Source organism: Cervus elaphus, chromosome 8, assembly GCF_910594005.1.
Source record: "Cervus elaphus chromosome 8, mCerEla1.1, whole genome shotgun sequence".
Lineage (NCBI taxonomy): Eukaryota > Metazoa > Chordata > Mammalia > Artiodactyla > Cervidae > Cervus > Cervus elaphus.
This window is the reverse complement of record NC_057822.1, coordinates 49579615-49595480: the sequence shown is the minus strand read 5'-3', so window position 1 is coordinate 49595480 and position 15866 is coordinate 49579615. Positions and strand designations below refer to the sequence as shown.

The 15866-nt window shown below is 37.7% G+C and overlaps 1 protein-coding gene across 1 annotated transcript in view; it reads left to right on the top strand.

Moving 5' to 3' along the window:
* The first annotated feature begins 5357 nt into the window (after positions 1–5357).
* Positions 5358–15866, top strand: part of SLC39A10 (solute carrier family 39 member 10) — a 141556-nt gene continuing 131047 nt past the window's right edge. The window contains exon 1 of the mRNA XM_043910526.1: positions 5358–5374. The gene's annotated coding sequence lies outside the window, so the exon portion shown is untranslated. The remainder of the gene's footprint in view (positions 5375–15866) is intronic.

Here is a 15866-nt window from a genome sequence, read left to right as displayed (position 1 = left end):
AGTGTCTATAGAATACATGTAAAAAGGAAGCATGTGTTGTGGTGTCTGTTTTCATAGCACTATCGCTCTACCTTTCCTGGTCTTGGTGAAGTTGACTGGGTTCTTCTTTAATCATGCTCATTTCATTATTAGGTTCATTATTACTTTTGTTTTCTTTTGTCTTCTCCAAAACCACTTCATATTAGTACAACCTGAAAGTCAGATGCCTCCTCCAAGTGTACTACTTTCAAAGACTGTATGCAGAAAATATTATTGAGAGAGGAAGAGATTTTTTGTTTAATAATATTGATGATGCAACTAAAATGTGTCAGGCACCTTGCTACATAATGCAGAACCAGGAAAACCAGGCAAAAATGGAGACAATAGTGTTAAGAATTGCTCATCTGTGGGGCTGGTAAAATTCAAGGGACTGCTTGGGTTTCTGAGACCGAGAAATTATTCAGTCAGTTCAGTTCAGTTGCTCAGTTGTGTCCGACTCTTTGCGACCCCATGAATCGCAGCATGCCAGGCCTCCCTGTCCATCACCAACTCCTGGAGTTTACTCAAACTCATGTCCATCAAGTCGGTGATGCCATCCAGCCATCTCATCCTCTGTCGTCCCCTTCTCCTCCTGCCCCCAATCTCTCCCAGCATCAGGGTCTTCTCCAATGAGTCAACTCTTCGCATCAGGTGGCCAAAGTATTGGAGTTTCAGCTTCAGCATCAGTCCTTCCAAAGAACACCCAGGACTGATGTCCTTTAGGATGGACTGGTTGGATCTCCTTGCAGTCCAAGGGACTCTCAAGAGTCTTCTCCAACACCACAGTTCAAAAGCATCAATTTTTCAGCGCTCAGCTTTCTTCACTGTCCAACTCTCACATCCATACATGACCCCTGGAGAAACCATAGCCTTGACTAGACGGACCTTTGTTGGCAAAGTAATGTCTCTATTTTTTAATATGCTGTCTACGTTGGTCATAACTTTCCTTCCGAGGAGTAAGCGTCTTTTCATTTCATGGCTGCAATCACCATCTGCAGTGATTTTGGAGCCAAAAAAAATAAAGTCTGACACTGTTTCCACTGTCTCCCCATCTATTTCCCATGAGGTGATGGGACCAGATGTCATGATCTTAGTTTTCTGAATGTTAAGCTTTAAGCCAACTTTTTCACTCTCCTCTTTCACTTTCATCAAGAGGCTCTTTAGTTCTTCTTCACTTTCTGCCATAAGGGTGGTGTCATCTGCATATCTGAGGTTACTGATGTTTCTCCCGGCAATCTTGACTCCAGCTTGTGCTTCTTCCAGCCCAGCGTTTCTCATGATGTACTCTGCATATAAGTTAAATAAGCAGGGTGACAATATACAGCCTTGACGTACTCCTTTTCCTATCTGGAACCAGTCTGTTGTTCCATGTCCAGTTCTAACTGTTGCTTCCTGACCTGCATACAGGTTTCTCAAGAGGTGGGTCAGGTGGTCTGGTATTCCCATCTCTTTCAGAATTTTCCACAGTTTATTGTGATCCACACAGCCAAAGGCTTTGGCATAGTCAATAAAGCAGAAGTAGATGTTTTTCTGGAACTCTCTTGCTTTTCGATGATCCAGCAAATGTTGGCAATTTGATCTCTGGTTCCTCTGCCTTTTCTAAAACCAGCTTGAACATCTGGAAGTTCACGGTTCACATATTGCTGAAACCTGGCTTGGAGAATTTTGAGCATTACTTTACTAGCGTGGGAGATGAGTGCAATTGTGCAGTAGTTTAAACATTCTTTGTCATTGCCTTTCTTTGGTATTGGAGTGAAAACTGACCTTTTCCAGTCCTGTGGCCACTGCTGAGTTTTCCAAATTTGCTGGCATATTGAGTGCAGCACTTTCACAGCATCATCTTTCAGGATTTGAAATAGCTCAACTGGAATTCCATCACCTCTACTAGCTTTGTTCGTAGTGATGCTTTCTAAGGCCCACCTGACTTCACATTCCTGGATGTCTGGCTCTAGGTGAGTGATCACACCATCGTGATTATCTGGATCATCTCACTCAAATTTAAGATCCAAATATTAGTAGTTTAAACAAAGGATTTTATTGGTTTATATTATCGAGAAATCCAAAAACTGAGCAGGCTTTAAAAAACAATTAGTTCCATAATGTCAACAAAGACATACTTTCTATTACTGTGCACTTTCTTCTACAATGTGCTTTTCTGCTAAAACTGTCTCTTCTCATATTTTAAAAAGGTCGTCAGAAAAAGCTATTTGCTATTTGCTTCTTAGTTTGTATTTACCAAGACAGAAAGTACTTTTGAGGCAACTCCCATGGATTAGAGAGAAGAAACTTCCCCCCTAAACGGCCTGCAACTGTTTCCTTGACCTCACTTGTCTCTAATTTGTTCACCTGCCTACTCTGAACCAATCACCTGGGCAGGAGTATGTTATATTGCTGATTGGCTTAAAACAGTCAGAAATTAACCCTGCAGCTGGGCAAATCCACCCCAAACTATGCTGGAAAACTGTTTATTTAGAAAGTAGAACAAGGCCTGGATGACAAGGAGGGATCTTACAAATGTCAAATACAGCTCTTGTTAGCACCTTCTCTCTGCATATCTATTCTATGTCACTCTCTTAGTCTGGCTCTATATACAAGGTTTTTTAAATTTGGAATCCCTCATAAATTTGATTTACACATGGCTGAGGCTTGTTCTCGAACAACTCCCAAACCAAATACCTGTGATTTTGCAAATCCAATTTACATCACCCATGTATAACTTTTTCAACATAGTTTAAAATTCTCAAATGATATCATCCAATTGGCTTAGTCTAATGTATAGATGGACACTCATCATAGGCCTCCACAAGCTTGTCCTCATCTCTTAGAGCCCAAGGAATAGGGTCATCTGATGTAATCATGGGTGACTTGGCCCATCTGTTCAGCACGGTCTGTGGGTGGGGACAGTTTCTTTTAGAAGGGGATGTGGGCAGAAAGGAAATTATATACATCTCTAACCAGAAAAATCCCAGGGGTGAAAATGTTAGGAAGAAAATGGCACCAAATTTAAAGATAAAAGAAAAATTGCCACCATGATTCAAAGTTCAACTGGGTGACTGATCACAGACTTCCGTTTTAATCACTGTTTTAGCCTTATAATCTTGGAAATTTACTTTGAAGAACACTGAAACACTCTTCAAGCAGAAACTTTATATAAGAAAACAAACTTTGATCAAAAATCCAGAACCTAAAAAGATATTTATGCTCGGTATATCTCAGGTACTGAAAAGTGTGAATGCACAGCTGCATTTTATGCCTTTCTTGCAGACGAACTTCCTCAAAATGAGTTTGCACATTGAAAGGGCTAACAAAACACCCCAGTAGAATTTCTCCCAACACAACGGCATTTCACTTTTAAGTAAATTACCATTTTCATCTCCTGATTTCTAAAAGGATGTTAGAGATTCCCACCCATTCCCAGACTAGCTCAGATGTGATCGCTGCCAAAGGGGAAATTTCCAAGTTCTCATAGGTGCTTGTGGGTGGCTCTGAGGCAAGAAAGTGAAAATGATGGTCGTTCAGTCATCTCTGATTCTGTGACCCCGTGAACTGTAGCCCGCAAGGCTCCTCTGTCCATGGAATTCTACAGGCCAGAATACTAGAGCGGGTTGTCATTCCCCTCTTCAGGGGATCTTTCCAACCCAAGGATTGAACCTAGGTGTCCTGCATCGGCAGGCAGATTCTTTATAGTCTGAGGCACCAGGGAAGCCAACTTTAGGTAGGGTAGCAATATCAAATCTTGTTTTAATCACGTAAATGTCTATCTTATTTTTCTCACTCTAAATAACCATTCAAAGAATTTTTCTTTTTAATTCATTTGGGGTAACTCCTTTTTTTTAAAAGAAAAAAAAATTTTTTTATATCATTAAAATAATAGCTAGACCTTTTTTTTTTCTCAAGATTTTTGTTGATGTTCTTAATTGCTCTTATTAGCAGATGTAGGTAGACCCTCTTATTAGCATCTGAGGCAAGAAGCATGTGGTTATCAGAGTAGCACAACCAAACCTCTCTCCTGGAGCAAAGGAGGAATGCTGGAAGCTGGAGAGAGAAGTTGTTCTTCCCTTTCTTATAATGCATTCAGGCTCCTTTAGACCCAAATAACAATCTGACTGGTTACTATTTTAACTGTGAACAAATTAGAGAAAGGACTCTCCCTAGCCCCCATAAACCTGGAATGGACTGGGCTGAGAGTATCCACACTTCTCTCTGAGACTTAGCGATTCCACTGAATGCCTTCTCAACAGTTCTAGTATTTGAATTAAGAAGCCACGGCCTAGACTAGTCCAAGATATCAAAAATAACAAAAGAAACTTGAACTCAGGGAAAATATAAGAAATTCAGAGAAAACACTTTTTAAAAACTGTTATTTCACCCATGGTTAATTCTGATTTTAGTTTAAAAGCAAAATGAAGCCCAGGGATAGTTACAACTAAACAATAGTTGAAAAGGAGACTTTAGACATAAAGGCTGAATTTTTTTTCATCGACATTTCATGCAGCGGCTCCCGCACAGCCTTCCCATTTCTCAAGAGCTTTGATTTGTGGAAATGATGGTTATGCAATTTCCACACATTGTACTCCAATCACAGCATGTCGGCAACAATGAAACGAGAACAACTAAACACACTTGAAGCTGGAGATTTTGATAAGCTTTTTTTTTCACCAAGATTTTTTAACTTGATATTTTTCCAAGGCACCCAAAATTTTCCTACTGAGCTTTAATCAGATATATGTGAACACAGCAAAATGTCTTGTTTTCTTATATCTATGGCAGCAGCACTGGTTAATCTAGCTGTAAAAAATTAACCAAAAAGAAACTATTGGACTGTGAGAATCCCACAGTTGACAGATCATTGGTCTTTCTCTTTAAAATAAAAATCTATGCCATATGTTTACAAAGGATGAGAAATGTTGGAGAAAATTAATTTCCTGAGGGCACAATGCTGCATACAGCCTTTCAGAGAGAGAGGTCTCTGGCATTTTCTGTGAGGACTTGGTACAAGAAACAGTATAGCATTGGATCAGCCCGGTATTTGGCTGAGAAAAACAGATGATTTCCTCTGGTCCCTATTTTAGTTTTACCCTTTGAACTTTCAACAGTTTATTTATTATTGTTGTTATTATTTTTAATTGGGCACAGATTGTTTCAGGAATCATCTTGGTTCCCTTTTTTGAAGCACTTTTTTTAAAAACAAAACAAAGCAAAACATTTGTTGAGACTGCTTTCTAAAGGGCTCCACCTCCACCACCTGTCACGGGGCCGGGGGCTGCGACATGGACAGCACCCCTCGCTTCTAAGTTCAGCTGCAGACTGGATGGTGAAGGGCAGAAGCCGAGGAGGTGGAAGTGCAGATTTGGAGGTAGGTGACAATATAGGATTTCCACATAAAAATTCCCATGCCGCAGATCAGGGATAAATTTTCATACACCTGGAGAAACAAAACTAATCTGCCAAATGTAATTCTTTCAGACGGATTTTCCCCCTTTACATCTAAAATCCTGGGAATTTCGCCTCCTTGACCCGTCATTTCTAAGTGATTAATCATGTTGATTATTTGTCACTAGATGGCATCATGCAGTGTTTCTTGACAGCAGTAATTAAGTTGGCAAAGTTGAAGCTTGGGCCATTTTTTATTTTCTTTTTGGAATGAATCTAAGTATCTCAATCAGATCCTGGGTATTTCATCTTTATTGGCTGTGTAGATATGGCTTTGTAAAATTTGTATATTGTTTGAGATTCTTTTTCCTTGCTGTATCTGGGTGATATGTGAAGCCAGTAACTAGTCTTATATAAATAGTAAATTACTTCTTCCTCTAAATTCTCTTCCAAGTCACATACACAAATATTTACCTATAGACTTTGTAGAACTAAAATAAATGTCCTCACATCTAGGCTCTTTATCTAGACATGCGTGTAGGAAAAGCTATATGAGAGAAACTTTTTTATCTTAGCCTGGTCAGTTGAAATCTAGTCATGGATAAGCCATGCTGATGGAAAAATATGATAATGATCAGTCGATGCTTTAAACCTGTGAACTGTATAAAGAAAATATGAGTGACTAAATAAGAAAAATATTTGTAAATATGAGTTAATGATCACAATCTTTTGTTGTGATAGGTAAGTATGACCATTTTTATTTGTTGTATTCCAATGAACTTTATATTACTAAAGAATGAATTCTGACTTCCATTTTGTAAGCAAAACAGGACCAATTTTTCTAAATTATAATTATGACAGTAACCTGAAAATTTATAAATAATAACATATAATAAATTGCATTGTCTTGAATAAGACTAACAAAATAGATGACAGAAAAAAAGGTAGTGTCTAATACAGTACTTGATATTCTGAATAGTTGTCTAAAATCTATAATATTATTCTTTTATTTTCATTTTCTTATTTACTACTTGAAAAGGCATTCTGTTTCATTTGTCTTACTTTATTTCATTCATTCACTAAACAAGCATTTAGCTGAGTACTTATGTTGGGTTAGATACTAGAGATGCAAAATAAAACGCTAAATTTGCCCTCAAAAAGCTTTTAATTTTTTATGTTGTTAAACATCCATAAAGTAAGTTTCAGAATCAATCATGGGAGGTTGGCAGAATGGGAAAGAGAAAGAGAGGGAGAGGGAGAAAGGCAAGTGAGAGAGAGAGAATATAGAGTCTTAGACTAGGAAACAAGATGTGTGGTCACAGCTCTGCCAGTAACTCATGCTATAATCCTAATCTTCCCTACTGAGCATTCAAATAAAATAATTTTACTTGAAGTGTTTTGTAAACTGTAAAATATTTTAAATTTAAAGATTTTTAAGATTTTTTATTTCTCCCTATAAGAATCCCACAATTTTTAAGAATCAACTTAAAAATCAGTCTTTTATCCTGCATTTGAGTGTTTTCCCCCTTTTCAATTCCCATCTATTTCAAAATTCTTCCTGCATTAAGAAATTTAAAAAAGCATTAGATGTCCAACTCACCTTGTAAAACAAAAAGTGAACAGAAGCATCATGATCTTGGAAAGAGAAAAGGTGAGGGGCTAAGCTAAATAGCCCTGTGACCACATCAAACTCTGAAACATGGAGACTCTGGGATTACCCCCTTACCCTCTTTTAATGTAGTCATTCTTGCTGCTTCTCTTGTTTTTTACATATTAAAAAATGTAATTTTAAGCAAATTCTGTTTCAATAACACATACGAAATAAAGAGAGCTCTTGTGAGTTTCATCCAGGTCCTACAACTTCACCCTTTCCACATTTTGATGGTAGAAAAAAACTAAAGAAGGTTCTAATTGATTACTGGATTATGAGATATGGTACAACATCCCCTGTTCTGAGACTAGTTCAGTAGTTTTGCAAAATGCTCCTTATTTTTCATTAAGGCAGAAAGTATCATATTCTATGCTGGGTAGATCAGAAAGCTTTTTTCTACAGGTTGTATGAAGAAATAAATACATAAGGAACTCTGAACTCAATGTATTTAAGACCACAAAGAAAAATACATATAATGGTCAAGTTACTAACTGGATCTGAGTTTGTATAGAGACAAGTTTTATCTTAGTTTCCTGGTCCATTATCTGGGGATTTTGACTTCTATTCTGTACTGTATTTTTTTAGCTTTTTAATTTTTTAAAATTTATTTTTAATTGGAGGGAAATTGCTTTACAATGTGTGTTGGTTTCTGCTATACAATAATCTAAATCAGCTATACGTATACATATTCTGTAGTGTATTAAGCAGTATTTTTAGTACGATGATGACTTACCAATAAAGACAAACTTCTACTTAAGCATCTGAGCTGAAAATGTTCCCTCAATCTATTGTATAATATTTGTTTGAAATAGTCTTATTTCGTTAGGAAAATAGAAAAAGTGGCTTTGTTATAGCCAAGCTTTCCGGGAAACAGACTCACTCAGAAGGACAATGCAGATAGTGGAGTGCAGTTTATTACACCGGTGGGCCCAAGGCAGAGTCTCCTCTTAGCCAAGGACCCCGACCAGCATTTGTGAAAATCTTTTATACCCCATGTGTCCAAACCCACTACCCCAATTCCCTTGAGACATAAACAAAGGAAGGGTAAATACAACTACAATAACCCCATCATTCACGTGTTATGTGTTCAGTCAATAATCAATAAGCCCGCAGTTACATTCCAAATAGTTAATAACTGATAAGCCTGTGCTTACATTCTGATAGATAGTGTCTGGAGGCAGGGGTGATTAGTGTCTGTTTTCTCTTCAAGATTCCCCTGCCCAGAGGGGGGTCTTATCCTTCCATTGTCATTCCCACAGGCGCTAAGCACAGAGTTCAGAGTCCACTGGAGAGGTGGCCGCGCACGATCAGCACAGACAGGCCTGAGATGGAGTCCAGGCCCTATGAATTCCTTCTTCAGCTTGGATTCATTTACCTGTAAAAAATGTATGCCTATCCTTATTTTGAATGATTAGATTTGTTTTAGAATATTTGCTTACCATCAGACATGGTCTAGGAGAAAATCTGGAAGATTGAAGATGAAAGTTTAGAGACTGAAACATCTACTTACCACAATATTTCCTTCTTTACCTTTATTTTTTAGGTTTATGACATTTTCATCTTTGTTTAAACTATTATTTCAAGCCAACAAGTGTTATAAGAATGACAACATTTGGCACAAGGAACCTAGGAAATGGAATTCTACTTCACTAGTTCCAGAGTCCGTAGCTCTTAAGGCTTTTAGCATCAGTATATTTAGGTAAAATGATGGTCTTTATCATGAAAGTATATGCGCCCACATTTAGCCATAGACAAAACTTCCTGGAAGGAAGCAAAGATTTTTTTTTTTTCCAGAAATTATTTTGGGAAAGTGTGCTGAAGCTTTTCTCTAAAAATAAAATGGTATTTCATCAGTACTGGTCATTTTTTAGCCACATATGACAAATGATCACAGACGCTCATAAAACTCTAAAAGGAACTGAATGTTGCTCTCCTCTGAAATGGCAAATATCTTTCCTTTAACTGCGTTTTAAAACAAAAACAAACTTTACCACAATGATTGAAGATAATGCAGGAAATCATATGGTCCCACCCAAAGTTCCTGCATTCAAAATGTCCTCATGGGGAAGAAGGGTCAAGGTGTTTTTAAGAACAGAACTTTCATGTTTCTCCCTGTTAACAATGGCACTTCCTGTTTTGACCTCTAACCATATTAGGATATCAAACAAGTAAGATGATGGACTTCTCCTTTTTGCAAAGTGAAGAGCATTTACTCCCTCTCACAATGTCTGTAGAGTTCAAAGTGAACATTAGGACTACCCAATTCTCCTGATGTTCTAGACACTGATTTAGTCTCCCAACAAGGGTTGTGATTTTCAATAATTTATAGTTATCTAGTCATGAGCATGGTGTTGAAATCAACAAAATGTGCAATATTCCTCCTCTCAAAAATATGTAAAGCTACATATTGCTTCTAAAAGACTCCAGTGTCTTACTAAAAGCTGCTAACACCCTTTAACAGGTTCAGGACTCAGTGATTGCCTTCTTTTAAGCCACCTTCTTTCAAAAAAAAGAGAAAGAAAGTGGAGAGAAAAGGAGAGAAAGAAAGGAAAGAGGGAAGAGAGGAAGGAAGGAAAGTTTGAGGAAAGAAAAAAGAAAAGAAGGGAGGGAGAAAGGGAAGGAGGGAGGAAAGAAGGAAGAAAAGAAAAACCTTAGAGTGAAAAGATCATCTCCTCAAAGTGAAAAAGAAACTATACTTGCAAAATTCAATACTCTGAGTACCTGTTGCTTCCCCTCCCCCAAAAAAAAATTTAAAGCAAATTAAATTCCACTTAGTATAAAAAATGTCATGTTACTTTTTTTTGAAGTAGATACAGATGACAAAAATGCTAAAGATGTAAGTGTACAAAAATAGAGTTACCATATGATCCTGCAATTCTAATCCTGGGCATGTATCTGGACAAAACTATAATTTGAAAAGATAAATGCACCCCTATGACACATCATCACGATTTACAATAAACAAGACATGGAAAGAAACCTCAGTGTCCATCACCAGATGAATGGATAAAGAAGAGTGGTGTATGTGTATACAGTGGAGTATTACTCAACCATAAAAAGAGTGAAATAATGCCATTTGCAACTATATGGATACACAGAGATTGTCTTACTGAGAAAAGTAAGTCAGAAAGAGAAAGATAGGACTTCAGTGGTCCAGCGCAGGGAGAATGCATTTGATCCTTGGTCCGAGAACTAAGATCCTATATGCTGTGTGGAGCGGCCAAAAAAAAGAAAGAGAAGAGCAAATGTTGTATGATATCACTTATATGTGGAACCTAAAATGTGACACAAATGAACTTAACTATGAAACAGATTCACAGACATAAAGGACAGGGGGCGGGGGAGGCGGAGAGTAGGGGAGGATTGGACTGGGAGTTTGGGATTAGCAAATGCAAACTCTCATATTCAGAAAGGATAAACGACAAAGTCCTACTGTATAGCACAGGGAACTATATTCAATATCCTGTAATAAACTAAAATGGAAAAGGATATGAAAAAATGATGTAAGACATCAAATAACAAAAGCATTTTATTTTATTCTATTTTTTTTACAAAAGCATTTTAGAAGGTAATATTCTCAGTCTTTTTTTAAATAGTTCTATATATTGAAAGAGGAAACTATTTGAAGTGGAAAAGCTCAGCAACTATCGTATTTTCTGTGTTATTGTGAGGATGACAGTTTATTAGAAGTGAGAAGATATTTTCTTGAAATAAAGCAAACCTTATCTCAAAATTAGTCCTTCAATTCTTGAGGGAAGTTATATATTTTTATGCCACAGAAAAGTGATTTGTCAACTTTCCCACCAAATCTTTCCCAGATTCTTTAAGACAGACCTTCTCTGAATATATATGCATATACTACTAAATATATGTATACAATTTAAATGATATATTCATGGGTATAAATGTTTTAGAAAGACATATGACTTCTTTCTTTACAATATTCCGGTAATTGGGATAAATACAGTAAAATTAAATTCCTTCAGGCATTTATTATTATCATTAATTATTTTTGTATCATTTAAAAAAAAAAGAAACCAATATGTTTCAGATGCAAATTTCAGATTGTTTTGCATACCAAATGATACTAAAACAGTAAAGCATTTGCTAAAGCAGAAGATAAGCAAAGCACCCTTAAAGGATGCTATTGGTATAGCTAATAGCAAAGTTGTTAAAACTGCTAATCCCATTTGGAAATCTATGCAACTTGATGAGCAGATGTGCAGAAGATATTAGTGGGAGATCTGAGAAAACCAACAATAATTAGAAAAATCATTTTTAGCAGAATGCATTCTAGAGCAAAAACAAGTTTTAGATGCAGAAGACTGTCTGACACAATAAATTGATTAGACTTTCTTGACTAATATTCCTGTAAATGTATAAAATTGAAACAGAAATGGTAACTGTCAAAAATCAAAGTTTTCCCCTTCTTCCATAGAACAATAAATACTTGGTAAAAATAACTTTTCTGTGAAAATGATCACCAGTACAAACTTTCCTTATAACATATTTTCCATTAAGTAAGCAAATGATAAATTATCTGATACTCTTGATTTATTATGAGTATCAATCAGGTCAGGGAATTAGAAAATAGATAATTTTGTTTTGCTTGTGCTGCTCTTTTTATTTATTTAATGAAATACAATTGGCTTGCAACATTATGTTAGTTTCAGGTGCACAACATAGTGATCCAACAATCAAAAAGTCCAGCAACTTTGTTACCTGTCACAGTAACAAAATTACTTCAGTGTTGTTGACTCTATTCCCTGCACTTACCTTATACTTGCGACTTCTTTATTTATGGCTGAAAGTCTGTAGCTCTCAATCCCCTTCAGCTATTTCACCCACGCTCACCAGCTCCTCCTCCCACCCTGGCAATCAACCAGTTGCTCTCAGTATTTATGTCTAAACAGTGCTTGTCTTTGTCTGACTTATCTCCCTTAGCACAGGGCCCTCCAGGTCCAGCCATGTCATCAGGAATGGCGCAAGTCATTATTTAGGGCTGAGTAATAGATAATTTTTTAAAACATTAATGAATAAGATATACACTGTGGCCGTAGTAATCCTTCCAATTCAAGGAGACACTGGACATCTAGGACTGCTTTTGTCTCTAAAAAATCAATGGCTCAGCAGGCACAGTTTTAGACGGTGAGTGCTTCAAAGCAGGAACTAAGGAGTCGGTCTGTGTTTTAATTATGATGTGGTACTACAAACTTACTCCCAGAGCAAGCTGTAGTTTTCTCCTTTCTAAACTTAGGTGGTAACAGCCCCCACTTTGTAGGGTTGTTCAGAGAATTAGCTGAGATAATGCATGGTTAGTGCAAAGCCTGGGCCACAGTGGACATGTTATTATCAGTTCCAGTAACATTGTTGTTGATTATGATGATGATGACGTATATTCTACAAAGATTCTGAACTTCTTCCTGAGGTTTTAGTTTTCCCTGAGACTAAAAGATAAATCTCTCCCTGCCTCACCCCTTCCTGTCCTTAAGAACTAAATACCTACACAGAAGTAAAAGGTTAGGATTCCACTCTCCTGTTCCTGGCACCTTCACACATTGGTAGTGTTTACTTAAGGAGTATGCAGACACGAAGAAAGAAAAGACCATTCCTGAACATGTGGGAACCACACCTGAAGGGGAGAACCCACAGAACCAGCACTGTCTTAGATTTGTTCACTTTGCAGTGAAAACAGCATGCCAAAGTCCTGAGACTGGTCACTTAAAAGGTCTAAATAATGAGGTGGGATATATCTCAAATACAAAGAAAAGTTCTATAGAGTTTCATAAAATTATAAAGTGGAGTTTGGAAGTATCTGTGCTGAGGAAACCAAAGAGAATTAGCAGGCTATAAAAATCACAAAAGCTTGAATATGCAGTGGAGTAGGATTGATGGGGAGCTATTGTTATACTATTTAGGAACAGCAAACTCCACCCAAAAGACCTTCTCAGGAAAACTTTAGACTGAGGCAGACTGAGGCAGTTTTGACCAACCTAAAAAAGATAGAAGAAAATTTATTTAAGGCAGAGAAGAAATACCTCCTTTCTTTTTGAACCTAGAGTATCTTGGAAAGCTGTTGCCAGGGTAAGTCTTATGTTCAACCCACTTCACATTTAAGACATTACCAAGGACTTCCCTGGTGGCTCAGATGGTAAGGAATCTGCCTGCAATGTGGGAGACCCAGGTTCGATCCCTGGGTCAAGAAGACCCCCTGGAGGAGGAAATGGCAACCCACTCCAGTATTCTTACCTGGAGAATCCCACGAACAGAGGAGCCTAGCAGGCTACAGTCCAAGGGGTCACAGAGTCGGACTCAACTGAGCGACTGACCTAAGGCCTTGGAAAGCATAATAACCTCAGTAACCTGCTTGTGTATTTCCTTACTACTTAAAACTTTAAATTTGATGTCGTGGGTTATGGCACTCAACCAAGATTCGACGATGGCAAAGTACTTCCAGGGTATTAGTAAAATATTCTGTCGAAGACATAAATCTGAATTTCTACATGTTAGAAACTGACTATCCAAGCAGAAATTTTGCCACCTTTGATTTTGAGATTCTTATACCTTGTTCCTTTTCTCTTCCAATCTTCTTTCTCATGTTCTTAACAGAGTAACAAATCCAGGAACTATTAACTATAGTGAATGTTACCGAGTCCAAGCTCTCTGCTCGTCACTTGAGAGGCCAATAAATCCCACGGATGAGGTGTTGAAGTAGGGGATGTGACTTTATCTGGAAAGCCAACTGACTGAAAAGATGGCAGACTAATGTCTCAAAGTAACCATCTTGTTGAGGCCTGGGTGCCAGGTTTCTTCATGGATTGGAGAGAGGGAGAGGTAAGGAAATTCTTAATTCTTGCAGATATCTCCTAGAATGGCAAGTCTCAGGGGTGTGTGTTAGTTTTCTCCCCTTACAGTCATTCACAGGTGGGCAGGGTCAGATTACCTCCCTGGGAGCTAAACAAAGCACTTTGGTTTAAGGTCAGGCAGAGGGGACAGGATGCCCTGAGGCAGGCCATTATGTGTGATTGTAATAACAAAAATGGCTAAAACAGGGCTTAAGCCTTAGCCTGGAGTCAAAATTAACTCTTCCCAGTTACTTGATGTTTAGCACATAGAAAGTTAAATTATTGATGTTTGTTGTATACACAGGGAATTATTTCATTTGAAGCTTTAAATTGTTTGATCTGTGTTTCTTAAAGGAGGTTATAAGGAGTAACAAAACTCAAGTGACTAGTTCTTTGCATCTTTCTAAACAGTTTAAGTGTTCATCTAGGTATTAATGAATCAATAGTATAGTCCTACTGTAATTATAATTTTGAGGAACCAAACAATACAAAGATTACAAATCTGATTTTGAAACTGGTCTTAGGTTGGGATTTGAACCTAGATGGAACTGGAACCCAGCCAAAATTCAGACTGAGACTTGAACTGTGTCAGTGCAGAAAGAATTCAGAGGGGAAAAGTGCTAGGTAAGAAGTCGGTTTATAAAGAGAGATACACACTCCACAGACAGAATGTGGGTCATCCTCTCAGAAGGCAAGAAGCCTTGGAAGATACACATTCCATAAACAGGGGCCCTGAAATATGGGGTGGTTAGTTTTGTTGTTGTTGTTCAGTTGCTAAGTTGTGTTTGATCTTTGAGATCCCATGGACTGCAGCACGCCAGGCTTCCCTGTCCTCCTCTATCTCCTGGGGTTTGCTCACATTCATGTCCATTGAGTCAGCGATGCTAGTTCATTTTTATGAGCTGGGTAATTTCAGAGTGAGAGGATTATTCCAACTATTTGTGGGGAAGGAGTGGGGATTTCCAGGAATTGACCACTGCCCACTTTTTGGCCTTTTATGGTTGGCCTTGGAGCTATCATGGACAGAGGAACCTGGAGTGCTGCAGTTCCTGGGATCACAAGTGGGACATGACTGAGTGACTGAACTGAACTGAACTTGGAGCTATCACAGCGCCTGTGGGGGTGTCACTTAGCGTGTGCTAGTGTTTTACAGTGAAAGTATAGTCATGATCAAGGTCTACTGAAAGTCAAACCTTCTGTCATCTTAGGTCTAATCGGTCTCAACCTCAAACAGTTATATTATTCTTTTAAAGATTGTGCCCTGCCCCCTTCCCTCCTGTCTCTCAAGATTTCCTTCAATTCTGAGACTCTAGGATGATGTAGAAGATTGGATGTATAACAGAGTTATCAGGCAATACCATATAATGTATTATGCAAAAGTGCAGAAGAATTCATGTGTGTATGTATGTGTACTTTGCTTCATCTGGGAGGAAAATTTCTTCTTTTACCGTCTTAATTCTGTGGCTGGCCTAAGAATTAAACTGACATAAGACAGATTAACAGAAGAAAAACATACACATTTATTTAATATTTTTTTTTACATTTATAGGAGTCTTCAGATGGAAAATAAAGACCTGAAAAAGCCATCAGGCCCCAAAGCTTATATGCCTTTTAATACAAAAAAACAGTAAATTATGGGGCTTGGTCTAGGGGCAGTAACTTGTGGGACAGTGACTAGAAATTAAATGAAATTAGTGGAAGATAAAGGTTATTAGGAAGCTTGTACAGGTCCAATTCAGCCATAACTCCCAGTCCGGTGATAAAAATGTTCTCTTCCTGATACACAGAAGGCTCCTTTCTCATTGGAAATTTTGCAAACTGCTTTTAGGTAGAAAGGGGGAGGTCCAATACATCTGCTGTTTCTCAAGTACTTTCAGCTCAAAATAATCAATATGCCAAAGTGGCATATTTGGGGCTGGATATTCTGAATCCCTTCACCGGATAAACTTCTCAAATCAAGAAAAAGGAAACAACAACAA